A 19,499-nucleotide genomic window follows, 5' to 3' on the forward strand; every position below is an offset into this window, starting at 1 on the left:
GAGCAACTTACATAACTTCTTTAGGTGTTAATTTTCTCATTTGAGATGTGAATAACCATATCTACCTATTAAGGTTATGATAAGGATTTGAGACAATGTAAAGTGCCTGGCACACAGTAGGTATTCAGTAAAAAGTAGCTATTATTCGTAAATATTATTCCCACAAAAGCATCTATGAGCACAAACAGGATAATTACGGAGGAAAGATGAAACTAAGAAAACAAAACAAAACTAACACCAACAACAAATTACTCAGCCTGTGATGATTGTCCTTTTGGGAGTTTTAAAAAGCTGATCATTGCTTGATTTCATGATATTATCCTTCCCCAGGCCCCACAAAGTATTATATGAATGTCTATTAGTTTAAGTGGTTTTGCTTCTTGAGACTTTAGAATTTTGTAACACCCTTTGTGCTACTGAAGATTCTCTGGGGAGTTACAAAACCAGTATCGAGATTTCCTTTTAAAATATTAACAAAAAAGTAAATAAATTATCTCTCTCTAACACAGGCAGAGCCAAGATAACATCTAATAAAGGGCTGGCTTCATACCTAGGCTGACAACAGAATGCTATTTAACCACCTTGTCCCTTCCCTCTGTCTTGCTTCCCCTCACCCTTCCCACATATAAGCACTGGAAATTAAAAAGCTGCAATTCTACCCCAAAGTAATTACCTTGGTGCATAGATGGGACATTCCAAAGGGCAGAGAAGAGCGTGTACTAATGATAAGAAAAGAAGAAAAACCAGAGAGTGAGGACCAGTGCACATAGGATTCAAGAGGTAGCTCTGGACAAGAGCAAACAGGATGAAAACCCTACTGAGGATTTGAGAGGTAGAACACAGCCAAGGAGAAACGACTACAATATATACAACCCAGTTTACACTCCTGATGCTCATACAGTAATTGGGTTCAATAGTCTCCTGAAAAAAAAAAAAAAGCTTCTCCTAAATCTCTCCAAAAGCATAAATGCTAACTGCAGAAATGTCAATGAACTCTTACCTGAGAATGTTCTAACCACTCTTAGAAATGAGTATTTCTTGGGAAACTTGAGTTCTTAGCCTAGTTCTGCTATTAATGATTTGGGAGAGTCTGAGGAAATTACTCTACCTGTTTTGACCCCAGTGATCTCATTCGTATTCTTCTGTTGAACAAGTATTTGTGTAGCAACTACCAGAAGCCAGGTATTATGATACATCTTGATGGCAAAATGGAGAATGAGAGAGGCATGGTTTTTGACCTTATGGAACTCACGGTGTAGTGGAAGTAGACTAAATACAAACACAATGATGGTGAATCCAATGAAAGGTGAAGAAAGAACATTAGGCTGAAGCTGCATGATGGCCAGGGCACTGAGGCTGGCAAGACAGGTCAGCCTGAGGACTGACAGGGGAGGGGCCCCAGGGAGAGCAGGCTGAGGCAAAGCCTGAAAGGCCACATGCTGCAGGGCCGTGGGGTGGGGGCATAAGGAAGGCCAAACCATGGGTTTCATTTGAAACGCAATGGGAAGGCCCTGGAAAAACAAAAGCAGAGGTAAGATGGTTTATGAACATGTATGGTTTATAAATATGTCACATTCCTAGCAGTTTGAAAATTCTATTATTCTGACTATCCATCCTAAACACTTATGGCCCAAGTAGTCTCTTTAATGTAAGAGAAATTTCTCCAACCTGAAGGATAGTCTTTGGATTAGAAAATCTCTTTCCAGGTACCCTGTGATCTCTCCTCTCACCTTCTACATTCACCTGGCATGTTTATCTATCTTTGTGACCATTCCCAGGTCTGCAATTTCTTGGCATCTTCCTTCAAGCCCCACATCCAAGTATACTTCTCATACCTTGTTGACATTTGATGAACTACGTTCCAACTTGCCTTCAATTCCCTATAAACCTGGAGTGTCACCTGACCGAAGCCTCTAGCTTTAGCATGCTAAGCCATGAGAATTCTTCTCCATGAAATCATTTACTTTCCCCTAAAATTTGCTTGAGAACTGTTTAATAAGCTCCTTGTCAAGGAAGAGAGAAGGAACTCAACAAACATTTGTATTGTACCCTGCATCTCCCACAAAGATAAAGTTGTTGTCTCCAAATTTCGGCCTCTGTAGACATCCTAAACCCTTTAGGCTTAAGTGTTTTAGGATATCCAGTGAGAATTCAACAAACATCACATGGCGGGGAACCGTAACCACAATGTCTGCTTTTCAGCACTTTAACTCGTGGGATCTGAGCAAAGAACTGGCCTTTCAAGACTCCATTTCTCACAGAAGCACAGTAATTTCTTCCTCATGTGTTAATTTAGTTTGACAATATATAGCAGCTATTGTGCAGCTTTTGTGTTTTATGGTTTGACACAAGAAGGGACAGCTCTAATACCTTCGAATTTTGTATGGATTGTGGGTGCCCAAAGCCGACATTTTCCAGCAGCTGGTAAACAGCTTTAAGATTGAGAATCTCTTCCTTTTGCTCTCATTTGCCTGGAGAGTCGTAAATGTCATAGTCTTGTAACTTACGCACAAATAAAGCCCATTGGTAAGTCTGTAAAAGCAGTCTGGACACATGCACACAGTGAGCCTATGAAGACACTTCATTATTTCTTTTCCTGGTGGCAGTGCAAGGAAAGAGCATGGAAGAGATACCCGCCCAGCTTCCAGATGAACTGCATGTTTAAAGCTTAGTTGAAAGATGTACTTAGCATTCAACTGAAACATGCAAGTCTGATGAAAGCGCTATTTTCATCAGGTTTTTCTATAGTTTAAACAATTTGGAATAAAAAGGTTGGATTGCTAGATCAGAAAGAAGGGCAATTACAATGCACAGACCATTTTCTAAGAATAGTTGTACTTATTGATTAAGAATTTAAAAACAACCTCTTCGTTGCCTTTTACGTTCATTCTCATCTTTTTAAAAAACTCTCACTCTACCTCTTTTTGTAGGATTATGTCTAACTACCGGTTATTTTTTAAAATTTCAGTTTCTTCAGAATTATCTGTTCATTTGTTTTCCAGAATGTTAAGTCCTCCTGGCAAAGTCTTACAATCTATTTTCCTTGAATCTATAAGAACCTTGTTAACTGTGTGATACGCAGCAAACCAAACATTTGTGTAGTATTTATCTGCCTAGGAGATAAAGCTGTTCTTGCAGTTAAAGTCCTGGAAGACATCAATAACCCCCTTTTGCTTTAGGCATTTCAGGAGAATTGCCAAGAGAGAAAGAGGGAGGGGAGACAGAGCTGGAGAGGGGGAGAGAGAGAGGGGAGACTGAGAGAAAGGAACAACTCTAGATGTATGAAGAACCTCAACCTCAATCTCTTGCAGTAAGAAAGTGAGTATACTAGGGCAAGTAAACATATTGAAGAAAAGACTTCATAGCAAATTGTTTTTTATTAGGTTTTTAAAATAAAGTTACTGCTTGATCTAATGCAACAATCTTGATTTTTCTATTTTAGTTCAATGTATAGCTGTGTGTTGAATTTTTCTAAGAGAATAAAAACTGCTCATTAATTCCAGTAAATTCATTGAAAGAAAAGTTAATTATAATAATGTCCTTAGTTTTCCCCAAAGATTATGGATATGATGGGGCCCAATTCCAAATTATGTTATAGACCACTTTTCCAAATGCCACAAATCCAAATAAAGTTCAATTTTAAAGGCTTCTATACATTACAGAGTTTTCTTCAAAAGTTTTCTCCAGAGTCTAGCCAATTTGTAAACTGTCCTCAAAGCCACAGTGACCTACTTTGATGATTGAAATGCTTTGTTTGAAAAGCAAAAGATATATTTTATGAAAATGCTTACATTAAAGAACACAATTATTACAACAAAATGATTATCAAAATGACTGCTCTATTGTTCAGTGAATTATAGTTTTCTGTTATTCTAGAAATGAATGTTAGTTCCTTCATTTTCTAAATTAGAACCTTCTGCATGCATAATGTATGTTGGTGGTAACTGGTGTGCATGTGTGTGTCTGTTTCCCACCGTTCCCCTTACTTCAATACCCAGTAAGTTGACACGGCTGCTATTTGTGAATATAACATATCAGGAATCTAAAGGAGTCAACACGAACTCTTTGGCACCTCAACTTACATTTTGGGTAGTTTCCTATGCGAGTCCTTAATGAAAGGCATTCTCTTCCTTCCTTCCCTTTTCTCTCCTCTCCTGTTCTCCCTTGATGTCCCTCGGATAGCATTGGGGAAGACACTGCAATGTACGCAGCTAGTTTCTGCTGACCTGCAGCCTGCTCTTGAATTTGAAATTAGGTCTTCAACATGAGGCTGTCAGCATTTTACCAAAATACTTCACTGATGTGTAATAACACATTTAATAACACATTTAACAAATGGCAAAAAATCAATCATGATCTGAGAGATTTAGATCTCATTTCTGAACAGAGTAAGTTGAAGATTTCCCAGAGTTGTTTTCTTCTAATAGCATCAAAGCTATGTTGGGATTGGCCCAGAAAGCTGTTAAGTTGTTGCAGGGGTCCGATGTCAAACTTGTTTCAGGGGAGCTAACCTAAGTGCCTTCTTGAGCTCCTTTTTTATCGGATTCTGGAATCTGGAGACCTAGAAGCCCTGGAATTTTTCAGAAGCAGTCACAAGAATTTCTGAGTTTTTGCATCCAAGGACTATTGAAAGGGACAAGTATTCCAATTCCTAAGCAGACCAGGGCTAAAGGAAAGAAGGAAGGAAAAGAGAGAGAGAGAGACAAAGGGGGTAGAAAAGGGAGGGCGGGAGGAAGAAAGGGAAGAAAGAAAGGAGGGAGAGAGGGAAGGAGGAAGGAGCAGATGAGGGAGGAAAAACAGCGAAAACATAAATTCGTTTAATATTTAAAGGTTAAACTTGTGGCACGTTTACCTCTGAACATTTTCTCTCCCACACACACACGCACAGTGTATGCGTATGTGTGTGTATGTGTGTGTGTGTGTGTGAGAGAGACAGAGAGAGAGGAAGGGTACAGTTTGTTTATACTTTGATTTTCATTGCTTCACCCAGCCATCTTCAAATTCGTTCTTCTCTTCTCACAAACATTTCTCCTACTCTTAATCACCTATTTACCATTCCATTCCCCACTCTGCCACACTGCTTGCTCCAGTCCACCAAGATCCTGTGTTTATCCTGCTAGTTCAGCCTTCCCTGACCACCCTAGCCCAGAGCTGTTTGTCCCCTTGGTCTCCCACTTACAGTCTGAACTAGCCATTTGGCCCATATCAATGACAGCCTGGTAGTGCCACGTATCTCGTCTCATGTATAGGTCTTATCTGTCCAATTAGATTCAGAACTCTTAAGAGCAAGAGCTATTATCTTTCACTTTTTTCTTTTTTTTTTCTTTTTAAAAACTGTATTGCACATAAGAGCTTACACATAGTGGTAGGTGGTCAATAAACATTAGTTGATTAATTGGTCAATTAAACAGTTGAGAATATATTGTTTTATCAAGGCTACCTTGTTGGTTAAATAACTTGTCAGTTTAACAATCTTCATAAGCAAGAAAATTTTATTTGCGAACTCAACTTCAAGGTTCAAATTTGTGAAACTTCAGGATAGAAACAGAGGATAATTCTTCCTCTGTTCTTGTAGCAATGCCTTACATTTATTAAAATATCTACCATAGCTGTAGTATCCATTTCGAGTTAGAATATTTTAGGAGATATGTGTTGGGCTATATAAAAAGAAAGAAAAGAATCAGTTACCGGTGTAGCATTATTGTGATTTCACAACCCCTTTCAATACATCAAAATTTCTTCTCCAAATTTCTCCCTAGAAGTGCAATTTTCACAGTAGCCAAAGATCTACTTAAGACTAATTTCCTTTCCTGCTGTATTTTTGTCCAGATTGTACTGTTCAATTTAGATTAGAAGTCAGGGGGCATTTCTTTGTTGTTTCCTGGACAGGACTGAAAATAGAGTTTGTCACAACAAGAAGTAATTACAGAGCACTTAATATTTGTAAAGTGCTTTCCAATCTTGTACCAGTTTGTCTTTGAAGCAGTATTGTTGATGTGGGCTACTTATCTCCTGAATTTCCAGATGGAGAAAGGGGCAGAGAGGTTAAGTGGCTTGCCTGAAATTTAATAGTATGTTACTTGTAATGCTCCAGTATTCAGTATTAATGCTTCACAAGTCTTGAGTGAAAAAGGTTATCCATATTTTCTTTCTAGTTTTGAAGGCAAATATAATTCTAGGGCTACCCATTAGCCACTGTTTTGCAGGATAGTAGAATTATTTGGTTTGTGAATGTTAATCCTTAAGAGATTAGAAGATACTTTAACAAAATAAAATTAATTAAAGAAGTTTTAAGTAACTTAGTGCATGAAAATAATCGTTTTGTGGTATAGAGGTGCATAAAAAACTATATAGGACTTTTTCACCACAGTAGCCAAGTAGTTGAAACATCAATTTAAAAACTAACAATAAAGCTCTCTCTCACTAAATAGCTTTTAGGCAGTTAGACTTCTATTTTACTTGTGATAATTTTATACATTGAGAGAAGGGGTTAGGGCCAGCCTGCGAGTGTGAGGTGAAGGGTGTTGGTGCAGATAGCCTGCTCTCACTGGATCTCAGCTTTCAGATGCCAACTTCCAGACCTGTCACTGCTAAACTCAGTGAGTGGTTTAGAGCCTTAGATTTTTTCCTATCGAGATTTATCGTAGACATTTCATTGCCCACAATCAGAGAAAGCCATCTTGGTATTCTATTTTACTCTGACGGCTTCTTGTGTTGTGATTGCTTTCTTTCTTGGGAGATGGGGTGCAAATGGAGGAGGGGAGCTGTTAATAAATGCACTATTACCCAGGTTAATTACTACCTTTGCTCATATACGTCCAGTTTTCAGTTTGGAACAAGATTAAATGCCTCTAATTTAAACATCATTGAGGAAGCGTTCTATGAAGCCTCTAAACAATATTTAAATTCTTGTCCCACAAGCCAAGTAGGGCCAAGGAATCTCACCCCTTTCAAGCCCATTAGCCAAGAATAACTTTAACCACGGTTTCAGGAAATCCCCTCTTTGATGGGGCTCTGGAAAAGTTGAATGAATAGTTACTGTTATCCTTACTTTATATATCAAGACACGTTTTTGAAGGAAGAGAGATTTGCATACCCATTAAGGTCTCCACAGCTCAGATATTCTTGGCCCTATCTTTGAAACTGATCATCAAGTAGATGTTGGTAATCCTGATATATTTTGGTGGGGAGGTGGGGATCAAATCAAGTAAGCTATAAAATCTTTCAAAAGTGACTACTCAGAAAAAAAATAAAAGTAAGTTCTCTCATTTGAAGTGGTCAGTCTTTTTCACTCTCTGAGAAAAGCCTTTCTGCCTACCTTAGCTAAATAAGTTCACAGTAATCCCTAGAATTTATGTAGAATAAAATGTAAAAGGTGTTATCTTTAGTTCTTATGACAGCTATATTCATCTTGTGTCTGTATAAAGCCGAGTCTTTAGAAATATGGCCTTTGGCTCCTCTTAATATATCAATTAAAGTTGAAAAGATTTTATAATCTTAATATTGACTTATTTTTAATGAACTATAATTCTTCTTTTTTTCTACTATATCATTAAAGGCCTATTAAATCAGAGAGGTTTTTTGCCCAAGGAGATATATAGTATATAGAGTCAAATGAAAAATTCATCTTGGAAGTGACACCCCAAAGCAATCTCACTATGATAATCCAAGAATGTAACCACGGAACACATTTCTCTTCAATTTCATAGCTGGCATGTTTATTACCTATTTATTTAACTCTGTCCATCTCTGGAAAAACCTTAACATTAAAGATGTTATTCATTTTTCAAAGTGTGCTTTTGGGGACAAAGGGGCAGAGCAAGAAGGTGGAATAGAAGGCTCCACCAATCATCTCCCTGCCCTCCCTCCTCCCAGGAATACCAAATTCAACAACTATAAAAAGCTCCTTTGTAAGACTTACCAAAAATCAGGTGATTACTCACAGTATTTAGTTTTAACTTCATAACTTTGAAAGAGGCACTGAAGAGAGTGGGAAAGACCCTATTGAATTGTTGACACCACCCCTACCCCATCCCTCTACAGTGGCTGCATGGCGTAGAGAAACCTGTGTGCTTGAAAGAAAGAGACTGCAGTGATCATGAGACTATGCATTGAGCTCAGTGGTGCCCTGTCACAGTGGAAAGCAAAACCAATCTGAACTCAGCTGATACCTGACCATGGAGGGAGTATTTAAACAAGCCCTAGCCAGAGAGGAATAATCTACCCCAGTGGTTGGAACTGGAGTTCTAGCAAGCCTTGCCACCATGGGCTGAAGTGCTTTGGGACCCTAAATAAGTTTGAAAGACAGTCTAGGCTACAAGTACTGCAAGTTCTAGTGCTGAGCTGGCTCAGAGCCAGTGGATTTGGGGGCACATGACTTACTGAGACACCATCTGGGGAAGCTAAGGAAGTGCTCATACTGCTACTCCCCCAACCCCAGGTGAAACAGCTCTCAGCTCCAAAAGAGACCTCTTCTTTCCACTTGAAGAGAAGAGAGGGAAAGGCATAGAGGACTTTTGTCTTGCACCTTGGATACAGCTCAGCCACAGTAGGATAGGGCACTGGTCAGAGTCGTGAGGCCCCATTTCCAGGCCCTAGCTCCTGGATGACATTTCTAGACATACCCTGGGCCAGAAGGGAACTCACTGCCTTGAAGGGAAGGACCCAGTCCTTGCAGCATCCATCATCTTATAACTAAAGAGGTCTTGGGCCCTGAATGGGCCTTGCGTGAGACCATGAGATGTTCTGGTTACCCAGCACATTCGCAACTCCAGTAGCTATGGGGAGAGAATCCTTCTGCTTGAGAAAAGCAGAGGAAAAAGTAAATGAGACTTCGTCTCGCACCTTAGGTACCAGCTTGATCACAGTATAGTAGAGCACCAAGTGGGCTCTTGGAGTCCCTCATTCCAGGCCTTGGCTCTTGGATGACATTTTTGGACCTGTGCTGGGCCAGAGGGTAGCCCACTGCCCTGAAGGATGAGTCCCAGGCCAGGCAACATTCACCACAAGCTGACTAAAGAGCCCTTGGACCTTCAGTGAACATTGATGGTAGCTTGGCAGTACTCCCCATGGAACTGTGGTGGTGGTGGCCATGGGGTAAGCCTCCTCTACCTGTGGAAAAGGGGAGGGAAGAGTGGGAAGGACTGTGACTTGTGGTTTGAAGGCTAGCTCAACTGCAACACAATAGAGCATCAGGTAGAATTCTAAGGTTTTTGACTCCAGACCCTAGCTCCTGGACAGAATCTCTGGGCCTGCTCAGGGCCTGAAGGAACGAGCCTGACTGACTTCCCCACCTGCTGATTGCCGAGCACTAGGGCCTTGAGTGAACATAGGTGGTAGCCAGGTAGTGGTGACAGCAGGCCTTGGGTGAGGCTCAGCGCAGTCCCAGTGACCACAGGGATGCTTGTGTCATCCCACTCCCAGCTCCAGATGGCTCAGTACACAGAAAGAGACTCCTTTTTTGGGGGAGGGGTGGTAAAGGGAGAAAGGGAAGACTACAAGTGTCTCTATCTGGTAATTCAGAGAATTTTTCTGAATTATCAAAGACATCAAGGCAGTACATCTGTGAGTCTGCAAGAACCACAGCATTACTGGGCTTGAGTTACCCCCTAATGCAAACAACTGCTTAGATCACAATATTCAAGTCCTATTGAGTACCTGGAAAGTCTTCTTAAGAAGGATGGGAACAAACAAGCCCAGACTGTGAAGACTGCAATAAATACCTAACTCTTCAATGCCCAGATACTGATGAACATCAACAAACATTACGACCATCCAGGAAAACATGACCTCACTAAATGAACTAATTAAGGCGCCAGGGACCATTCCTGGAGAAACAACAGAGAATTGAAAATAGGTATGTTGAGCAAAGTCAAAGAAATTCAAGATAAAACAGAGAAGAAATTCAGAATTCTATCAGAGAAATTCAACAAAGAGATTGAAATGATTAAAAAGGATCAGGCAGAAATTCTTGAGCTGAAAATGCAATTGAAACACTGAAGAATGCATCAGAGTCTCTTAATAACAGAATGGATCAAGCAGAATAAAGAATTAGTGAGCTTGAAGACAGGTTATTTAAAAATACAGTGAGAGGAGACAAAAGAAAAAAGAATAAAAAAGAATGAAGCACACCTACAAGATCCAGGAAATAACCTCAAAAGCACAATTTTAAGAGTTTTTGGCCATAAAGAGGAAGTGGAGAAAGAGATAGGGGTAGAAAGTTTATTTAAAAGGATAATAACAGAGAACTTCCTAAACCTAGAGAAAGACCTAGAGAAACCTAAAGAAAAACCTCACCCAAGCAGATTTAACCCAAAGAAGCCTACCTCAAAACATTTAATAATGAAGCTCCCAAACCTCAAAGATAAAGAAAGGATCCTTAAAGCAGCAAGAGAAAATAAACAAATAACATACAATGGAGCTCCAATATATTTGACAGCAGACTTTTCAGTGGAAACCTTGCAGGCCAGGAGAGAGTAGCATGACATACTTACAATGCTGACAGAAAAAACTTTTACCCTAGAATAGTATATACAGTGAAAATATCCTTCAAATATGAAGGAGAAATAAGGACATTTCTAGAAAAATAAAAGCAGAGGGATTTAATCAACACCAGACCTGTCCTATGAGAAATGCTAAAGGGAATACTCCAATCAAAAAGAAAAGAACATTAATGAGTGATAAGTAATTGCCTGAAGGTACAAAACTCACTGGCAATAGTAACTACTCAGAAATACACAGAATATTATAACATTGAAACTGAAGTATGTAAACTACTCTTAAGTAGGAAGTCTAAAAGGTGAACCAATCAAAAATATTAACTACAATGACTTTTCAAGTCATAGTACAATAAGAATACATAGAAACAAAAAAAAGTTAAGAAGTGAGGGGGTGAAGTTGAAGTATAGAGTTTTTATTAGTTCTTATTTTGCTTATTTTTTTGTTTATGCATACAGTGTTATGTTCTTATCAGCTTAAAATATTGGATTATAAGATAGTATTTGCAAGCCTCGTGGTAACCTCAAATCAAAAAAATACAACAAACACACACACACAAAAAGCCAGAAATTAAATCATACCAGCAGAGAAAATCACCTTCACTAAAAGGAAGACAGGAAAGAAAGAAAGAAGAAAGAGAACACTGCAAAACAACCAGAAAACAGATAATGAAATGGCAGGAATAAGTACTTTCTTATCAATAGTAACATTAATATAAATGGACTAAGCTCTCCAATCAAAAGATGTGAAATGGCTGAATGGATTTAAAAAAAGACCCAGTGATCTGTTGCCTACAAGATACACACTTCACCTAAAAAGACACACACAGACTGAAAATAAAGGGATGGAAAAAGATACTCCATGCCAATGGAGACCAAAAAAACAACAGGAGTAGCTATACATATATCAGACAAAACAGATTTCAAGACAAAAACTATACAGACAGACAGAAAAGATAAATGATGAAGAGGTCAATTCAGCAAGAGGATATAACAACTTTAAATATCAAGTGTCCAGATATATAAAGCAAATATTATTAGAGCTAAAGAAAGAGATAGACTCCAATACAATAATAACTAGAAACTTCAACGTCCCACTTTCAGCATTGGACAGATCTTGCAGACAGAAAACCAACAAAGAAACATTGAACTTAATCTGCACCTAATCTGTGCTACAGACCAAATGGACCTAATAGATGTTTACATAACATTTCATCCAATGGCTACAGCATACACATTCTTTTTCTCAGCATATGGATAATTCTCAAGGATAGACTGTATGTTAGGTCACAAAACAAGTCTTAAAATATTTAAAAATATTGAAATAATATTAAGCATTTTCTCTGACTACAATGAAATAAAACTAGAAATCAATAACAAGAAGAATTTTGGAGACTACACAAACACATAAAAAGTAAACAGTAGCCTCCTGAATGATCTGGGGGTCAATGAAGAAATTAAGACGGAAATTAAAAAATTTCCTGAAACAAATGATAATGGCAATATGACACACTAAAACCTGTAGGATAGAGCAAAAGCAGTACTAAGAGGGAATTTTGTAGCTATAAATGCCTACATCAAAAAAGAAGAAAAACTTCAAATAAACAACCTAATGATGCATCCCAAAGAACTAGAAAGGCAAGAGCAAACCAAATCCAAAATTAGTAGAATAAAATAAGTAATAAAGATAAGAGGTTAGATAAATGAAATTGAAATGAATACAATACAAAAGATCAATGAAACAAAAGTTGGTTTTTGGAAAAGATACACAAAATTGACAAATCTATAGCCAGACTAACTAAGAAAAAAAGAGAGAAGACCCAAATCATTAAAATCAGAAAGGAAAAAGGAGACATTACAACTGATACTGCAGGAATTCACAAGATCATTAGTGGCTACTATGTGCAACTACATGCCAATAAGTTGGAAAATCTAGAAGTAATGGATAAATTCTTGGATACATACAGCCTACCAAGACTGAATCATGAAGAAATCCAAAACCCAACCAGATCAACAACAAAAAACAAGATTGAAGACATAACAAAACTTTCCCAGCAAACAAAAGCCTACGCTGCAATGGCTTCACTGCTGAATTCCACCAAACATTTAAAGAAGAACTAATACCAATCCTATTCAAACTATTCTGAAAAGCCAAACTTATTCTATGAGGCCAGTATTACCCTTATACAAAAAGCAGAAAAAGACACATTACAAAAGGAAATTGCAGGCTAATATCTCTGATGAATATTGATGCAAAAATCCTCAATAAAATACTAACAAACTATAGCAAACTGAATTTAACAACACGTGAAAAAGATCATTTATTATGACCAAGTGGAATTCTTCCCACTTGGATGCAAGGATGTTTCATCATACACAAATCAATCAATGTGATATATCATATCCCAGAATGAAGGACAAAAACCATATGATCAATGATCATTTCAATGTATGCTAAAAAAGCATGTGATAAAATTCAACATCTCTTTATTATGAAAACCTTCAACAAAACTGGATATAGAAGGAACATACATCAACATAATAAAAGCCATATATGAGGCCCCATAACTAGTATCATGCTGAATGGGAAAGAACTGATGGCCTTTCCTTTAAGATCTAGAACACAAGGATGCCTACTTTCTCCTACTGTTATTCAACACAGTACTGGAAGTCCTTGCTAGAGTGATTAGATAAGAAAAATAAATCAAAAGCATCCAAATTGAAAAATAAGTCGAATTATCTTTATTTGTAGATTATATAATCTTATACTTGGAATAACCTAGAGACTCCATCAAAAAAATGATTAGAACTGATAAATTCAGTAACATTGCAGGATACAAAATCAACACACAAGAATCAGTAGCATTTTTGTAAACTACTGATAAGTTTTTTTATAAGCTAACAGCAAACAATCTGAAAAAGAAATCAAAAAAGTAATTTCATTTACAATAGCTACAAATAAAAATAAAATATCTAGTAATTAATCAAAGAGGTGAAAGATCTCCATAATAAAAACTATAAAACACTGAAGCAAGAAGTTGAAGAGGACACCAAAAATTGAAAAGAAATTTTATGTTCATGGATTGGAATAATCAATATTGTTAAAACGTTCATACTATCCAAAGCACTCTATAGATTCAACGCAATTCCTATCAAAATACCACTGACATTCTTTACAGAAGTAAAAAAAAAATCATAAAATTTATATGGAACCGTGAAAGACCCAGAATAGCCAACCATATTCTAAGCAAAAAGAACAAACCTGGAGGAATCATATTACCTGACTTCAAATTATACCACAGAGCTATAGTAACCAAAGCAACATGGTACTGGCATAAAAACAGACACATAAATCAGTGGAACAGAATAAAGAGCCCAGAAATTAACCTATATATCTGCAATGAACTCATATATGACAAAGGTGCCAAGAGCATACACTCAGGAAATGATGCTGGGAAAACTGGATATTCATATGCAGAAGAATGAAGCTAGACCCCATATCCTGTGCCGTATATAAAAATCAAATCAAGATGGATTGAAGACTTAAATCTAAGACCTCAAAGTATAAAACTACTAAATGAAAACACTGGGGGGAGTCTCCAGGACATAAGAGTGGGCAAAGATTTCTTGAGTAATATCCTACAAGCATAGGCAACCAAAGCAAATGGGATCACATCAAGTTGAAAAGCTTCTGCACAGCAAGGGAAATAATCAGTAAAGTGAGGAGACAACCCACAGAATGGGAGAAAAAATCTGTAAACCACCTATCAGACAAGAAATTAATAACCAGAATGTATGAGGAGCTCAAACAACTCTATGGGAAAAAATACAATAATCTGATTTTAAAATGGTCAAAAAATCTTAATAGACACTTCTCAAGAGAAGATGTACAAATGGAAAACAGATATAGGAAAAGGTGCTCAACATCACTGATCATCAGACAAATGAAAATCAAAATTTCACTGAGCTATCATTGCACACCAATTAAAAGGGCTCCTATCCAAAGATGGGCAATAACAAATGCTGGCAAGGATTTGGAATAAAGGGAACACTTGTACACTGTTGGTAGGAATGTAAATTAGTACAGCCACTACGAAGAACAGCTGGAAGTTCCTCAAAAGCTAAAAATTGAGCTACAATATGATCCAGCAATCACACTCCTAAGTATATAACCAAAAGAAAGGAAATCAATATATCAAAGAGATATCTGTACTCCCCTGTTTTTTGCAGCACTGTTTACAATAGCCAAGATTTGGAAGCAACCTAAGTGTCCACCAATGAATAAAGAAAATATGGTGCATATATACAATGGAATACTATGCAGCCATAAAAAAGAATGAGATCCTGTCATTTTCAACAACATGGTTGGAAATGTAAGTCATTGTGTTAAGTGAAATAAGTCAGGCACAGAAAGTCAAACTTCACATATTCTCACTTACTTGTGGGATCTAAAAATCAAAACAATTGAACTCATTGGAAGTTCAATTGCAAATGGTAGTGGGGGGATTGGGGGTAATTGAGGAAGGCTAATGGGTACAATATAGAGTTAGAAAACATGAATATGACCTATTTGCTAGCACAACAGGGTCACTATAGTAAAAATGATTTAATTGTATATTTTTAAATAACTAAAATAATATAATCAGCTCTTTTGAAACACAAAGGCTAGATAAAAGGTGATGGATACCCCATTTATTTTGATGTGATTATTAAGAATTGCATGCCTGTATCAAAATATCTCATATCACCCATAAATATATATATCCACTGTGTACCCACAAAAATTTAAAAAAACTCTAATTAAAAACAAACAAAAAATGAAGTGTGCCTTCGGGCTGTGAGAAAGAATCTTGAGAACTCGTGGTGGGTCATTTGAGTATGTGAGTATCAAGAAAAACCAGATAAAAACCAACATTTTAACCCTTTTGCGTAAGTTTTTTTTTAAAGATTCTTTTTATAGAAGATCCTTAGAAAAGGGTTATTTAGTTGTGCTGCTGCATTAGTAGTAGAAAATAACAATTGATGACAGTGTTAGGTGCTGTTTGTGAAAGGCAGTGAGACAATTACTTTAAATGCAGCACTCTAAACAAGAACCCTATGATAATACTAATAAAAAGCCTATGATAATACTAGGGTATTGTTATCCTATGTGAGCAGAAGAATGCGACTGAAGCTTCGAATAGTAAGGGATTTGCCTGTGGTCACATCACTCATAGGAAACAGAAGTGGAGCCAGAACTTGGGAAGTTTTATCCAAAGTCAGGCCCTTAGCTCTTCTAGCTACATCTAGCTGCTTTTTGTGAGTTAGCACGTGAGGAGGTAGAACATTTTCCCATAGCTGGTGGGCTGTGATCCACTATTTGCTGAACACTTGCTCTATGTAGAGTACTGGAACTCATAAACTCAAACATGTTTAAAAAATAGTCCACAAAATAACATGGAATAAAATTTAATTTAAGCAAAACTTAATTTATATAATTTAATATATGTATAGTGGTGGGCTGAAAAGACCAAAGACAGACATTCCTTATTTTGGTGGACAAAAATTATTTCCTCAGAATTTTGAAATTTCTGGTCAGGGAGGAGATTTCAATCTGAGAGTCTTTAGCAGTAGCAATAAGGATGCATAATGGTCTCTTCCCACCTCTACCGGTAAAGTTATTTCAGGAAACCATGAGGGGTTTTTAGTGGTGGATTCCACCTTACAGTTAGTGGTTTGGGAACCCAGAAAATAATATAACCTCAGGAAATTTCAGATTTGGGAATTGAATTTATTTATTTAATGGATCAAATTACATTGAGTTTCAATGCACATATACATTAGATATATATGTAAAAACTGAACCTTGATCCCTACCTCACACCATACTGAAAAAGTAATTCTAGATGGATTATAGAACTAAATGTGAAATGAAAAGCAATAAAACTTATAGAACAGAACATAGGAAATTATCTTGGTAACTTTTGAGTTGAAAAAGATTTTTTAAACAGGATACAAAAAATACAATAAAGATTGACATACTGAACTTCAGTAAAATTAAAAACTTCTGTCATTCAAGACATCAATAAGTGATTTAGAAAGCAAGTCACAAAATGGGAGGATATATTTGCAATGCATAGAACTCACAAAGGACTCATAGCCAGAATATTTAAGGAACTTCTATATGTCAATAAGAAAAAGACATTTCAGTAGAAAATGTGCAAAAGACTTAGCAGGGAAGTTATAAAAGAAGATATCCAGTAGCTAATATATATTAAAACTTATCAGGGAAATACAAATGTGATTTCACTGTATCCTCATCAGAATGACTAATATTAAAAGGACTGACCATAACAAGGCATGGCAAGGATGTAGAGTAACTTACACTTCTGGTGAGATTGTAAGTTGGTACCCTTGCTTTAGAGAACAGTTTGACAGTATCTCCTCAACTAGAACATACATACATGCTATGCCAAATGATTTCAATTCTAGGTATGTAACTAATAGAAATGCATTAGTATGTTTTTTTAAAAAAATATTCATAGCAGCATTATTCATACTATCCCCAAACTGGAAACAACCCATTGTTCATCAACAGGAAAATGGAGAAATGAATTATTGTATATTCAGACAATGGTATACAATGGAGCAATGAAAAGAAGTGTACTGCAGATACATGCAGCAAAATGGATGAATCACCATAAATGTAATGCTGCTTGAGAAAGGTCACACACAAAAGAATACATACTATAAGGTTTCATTTATATGAAGTCCAAAGATAGGCAAAACTTACTAATGGTAATGGTAATAGAAATTGGGGCAGTGTTTATATGAGCACAGTGTAATTTCACCTAGTCTGACTATATTTATATTTTTATACAATATAAAAGATGTCACCTTTCCTCTGAAGCTTTACCTGATATTTTCCTTCTGTGATTACAAAGATATACTATTTGTGTTTCTATTTAGCATTTACATAATTTTGTCTTGCTTCATGATTAGCTTTTTAAAGAGTGTCTGCTTTTCAAAAGAAGACATACATGGAGCCAACAAGCATATGAAGAAAAGTACAATATCACTGATCATTAGAGTAATGCAAATTACAACCACAATGAGACACCATGTCACACTAGTCAGAATGGCTGTTATTAAAAAGTCAAAAGAAGATGACAGATGCTAGAGAGGTTGTGGAGAAAAGGGAACACTTATACACTGTTGGTGGTAATGTAAATTAGTTCAACCATTGTGGAAAGCAGTGCGGTGATTCCTCAAAGAGCTGAAGACAGAACTACCGTTTGATCCAGCAATCCCATTATTGGGTGTATACTCACAGGAATATAAATCATTCTACCATAAGGACAAATGCAACAAATGTTCATTGCAGCACTATTCACAATAGCGAAGACTTGGAATCAACCTAAATGCCCATCAGTGACAGACTGGTTAAAGGCAATGTGGTATATATACACCATGGAATACTATACAGCCATAACAAAGAATGAGATCATATCTTTCATGGGAACATAGATGGAGCTGGAGGCTCTTTTCCTAAGCAAACTAACCTGGGAACAGAAAACCAAATGCCACATGTTCTCACTTATAAGTGGGAGCTAAATGATGAGAACTTATGAACACAAAGAAGGAAACAACAGACACCGGTGTCTACTTGAGGGTGGAGGGTGGGAGGAGGGAGAGGAGCAGAAAAGATAACTATTGCAAACTGGGTTTAATACCTGGGTCATGAAATAATCTGTACAACAAACCCCTGTGACACGAGTTTACCTATGTAATAAACCTTCACATGTACCCCCGAACCTAAAATAAAAGTTAAAAAAAAGTCTGTTTTGTTCTTCTATTACTAACTCCATTCCATTATGTACATATGTACTCACACACTATCCCCATTTCAATAAATACGTTCAGATAGTGATAAAGAAGACAAAGTTGAGAGTATGTAAGAATAGTACCAATAAAGTTTGAAAATTAATCTTTTTAGTGAGTATAGCATACATTAGACCCTCCTTATCCATAGGGGATATATTCCAAGACCCCTGAAACCATAGATAGTACCAAACCCTATATAGACTATGTTTCTTCATGCACACATACCTGTGATAAAGACTCATTTGTAAATTAGGCGCAGTAAGAGATTAACAACTATAACTAATCATAAAATACAACAATTATAACAATATACTGTAATAAAAGTTATGTGAACCTGATCCCTTGTTTGTTCTGTGTCTCAGAATTTTATTTTGTACTGCACTGTGGGTAACTGAAACCATGGAAAGCAAAACCAGAAGTAAGAAGGGCACTTCTTTATGCATAAAAATGCATAAATCCTAGGTGTAAAGATCAATTAATTTTCACAAATTGAACAACCCCAATGTAATAAATACACAGATTAAGATATCAAACTTTTGCAGTACCCCAGCCATTACAGATCCAAAAGTTACAGACATTTCCAAATTACAAATTATTGGGGCTATTTTTCAGAAGTAAGACAGACCCCCACCCAGACTTTGATTCCAGTATCAAGATTGACGACACCACACACATTCCAAGAAGTGATGAGAAGGTTTATTGCATAGTGAGACTTTCTAGGGAGAATATGGTAGGCCTCCCACGCTGGTCTGAAAATGGTTTAGAGAGAGCAAGAAAACGAGACTGGCCTAAGGCGGTTGGGGTGGGGCCAGGGTGAGTGTTTCTTCATGCAGAAAGGTGTTTGCAGGGTCTCAACCATGCACTGCTATCAAAGAAGGGAGCACCAAGATTTTTTAATCAATTTGGTCAGATGTGTGGCAGAAGGGAAGAAGGAAGGGCATGGTTTTAAAAATATCCACAATCGAACATCAAAACTTAGAATCAGACTTTTTAATCTTTATTAATTTATTTAATTTTAATTTTATTTCATTTTATTTTGAGACAGGGTCTCCCTCTGTCTCCCAGGCCAGAGTGCAGTGGCATGATCATGGTTCACTGCAGCCTCAACCTCCTGGGCTGAAGTGATCCTCCTGCCTCAGC

The 19,499-nt window shown here is 37.0% G+C and overlaps 1 long non-coding RNA gene across 1 annotated transcript in view; it reads left to right on the forward strand.

Annotated features, from left to right (window-relative positions):
- Positions 1 to 19,499, forward strand: part of LOC111543512 — a 31,624-nt gene that overhangs the window by 2,253 nt on the left and 9,872 nt on the right. The gene's annotated exons all lie outside the window — the stretch shown is intronic.

This window comes from Piliocolobus tephrosceles, chromosome 2 (assembly GCF_002776525.5).
Source record: "Piliocolobus tephrosceles isolate RC106 chromosome 2, ASM277652v3, whole genome shotgun sequence".
NCBI lineage: Eukaryota > Metazoa > Chordata > Mammalia > Primates > Cercopithecidae > Piliocolobus > Piliocolobus tephrosceles.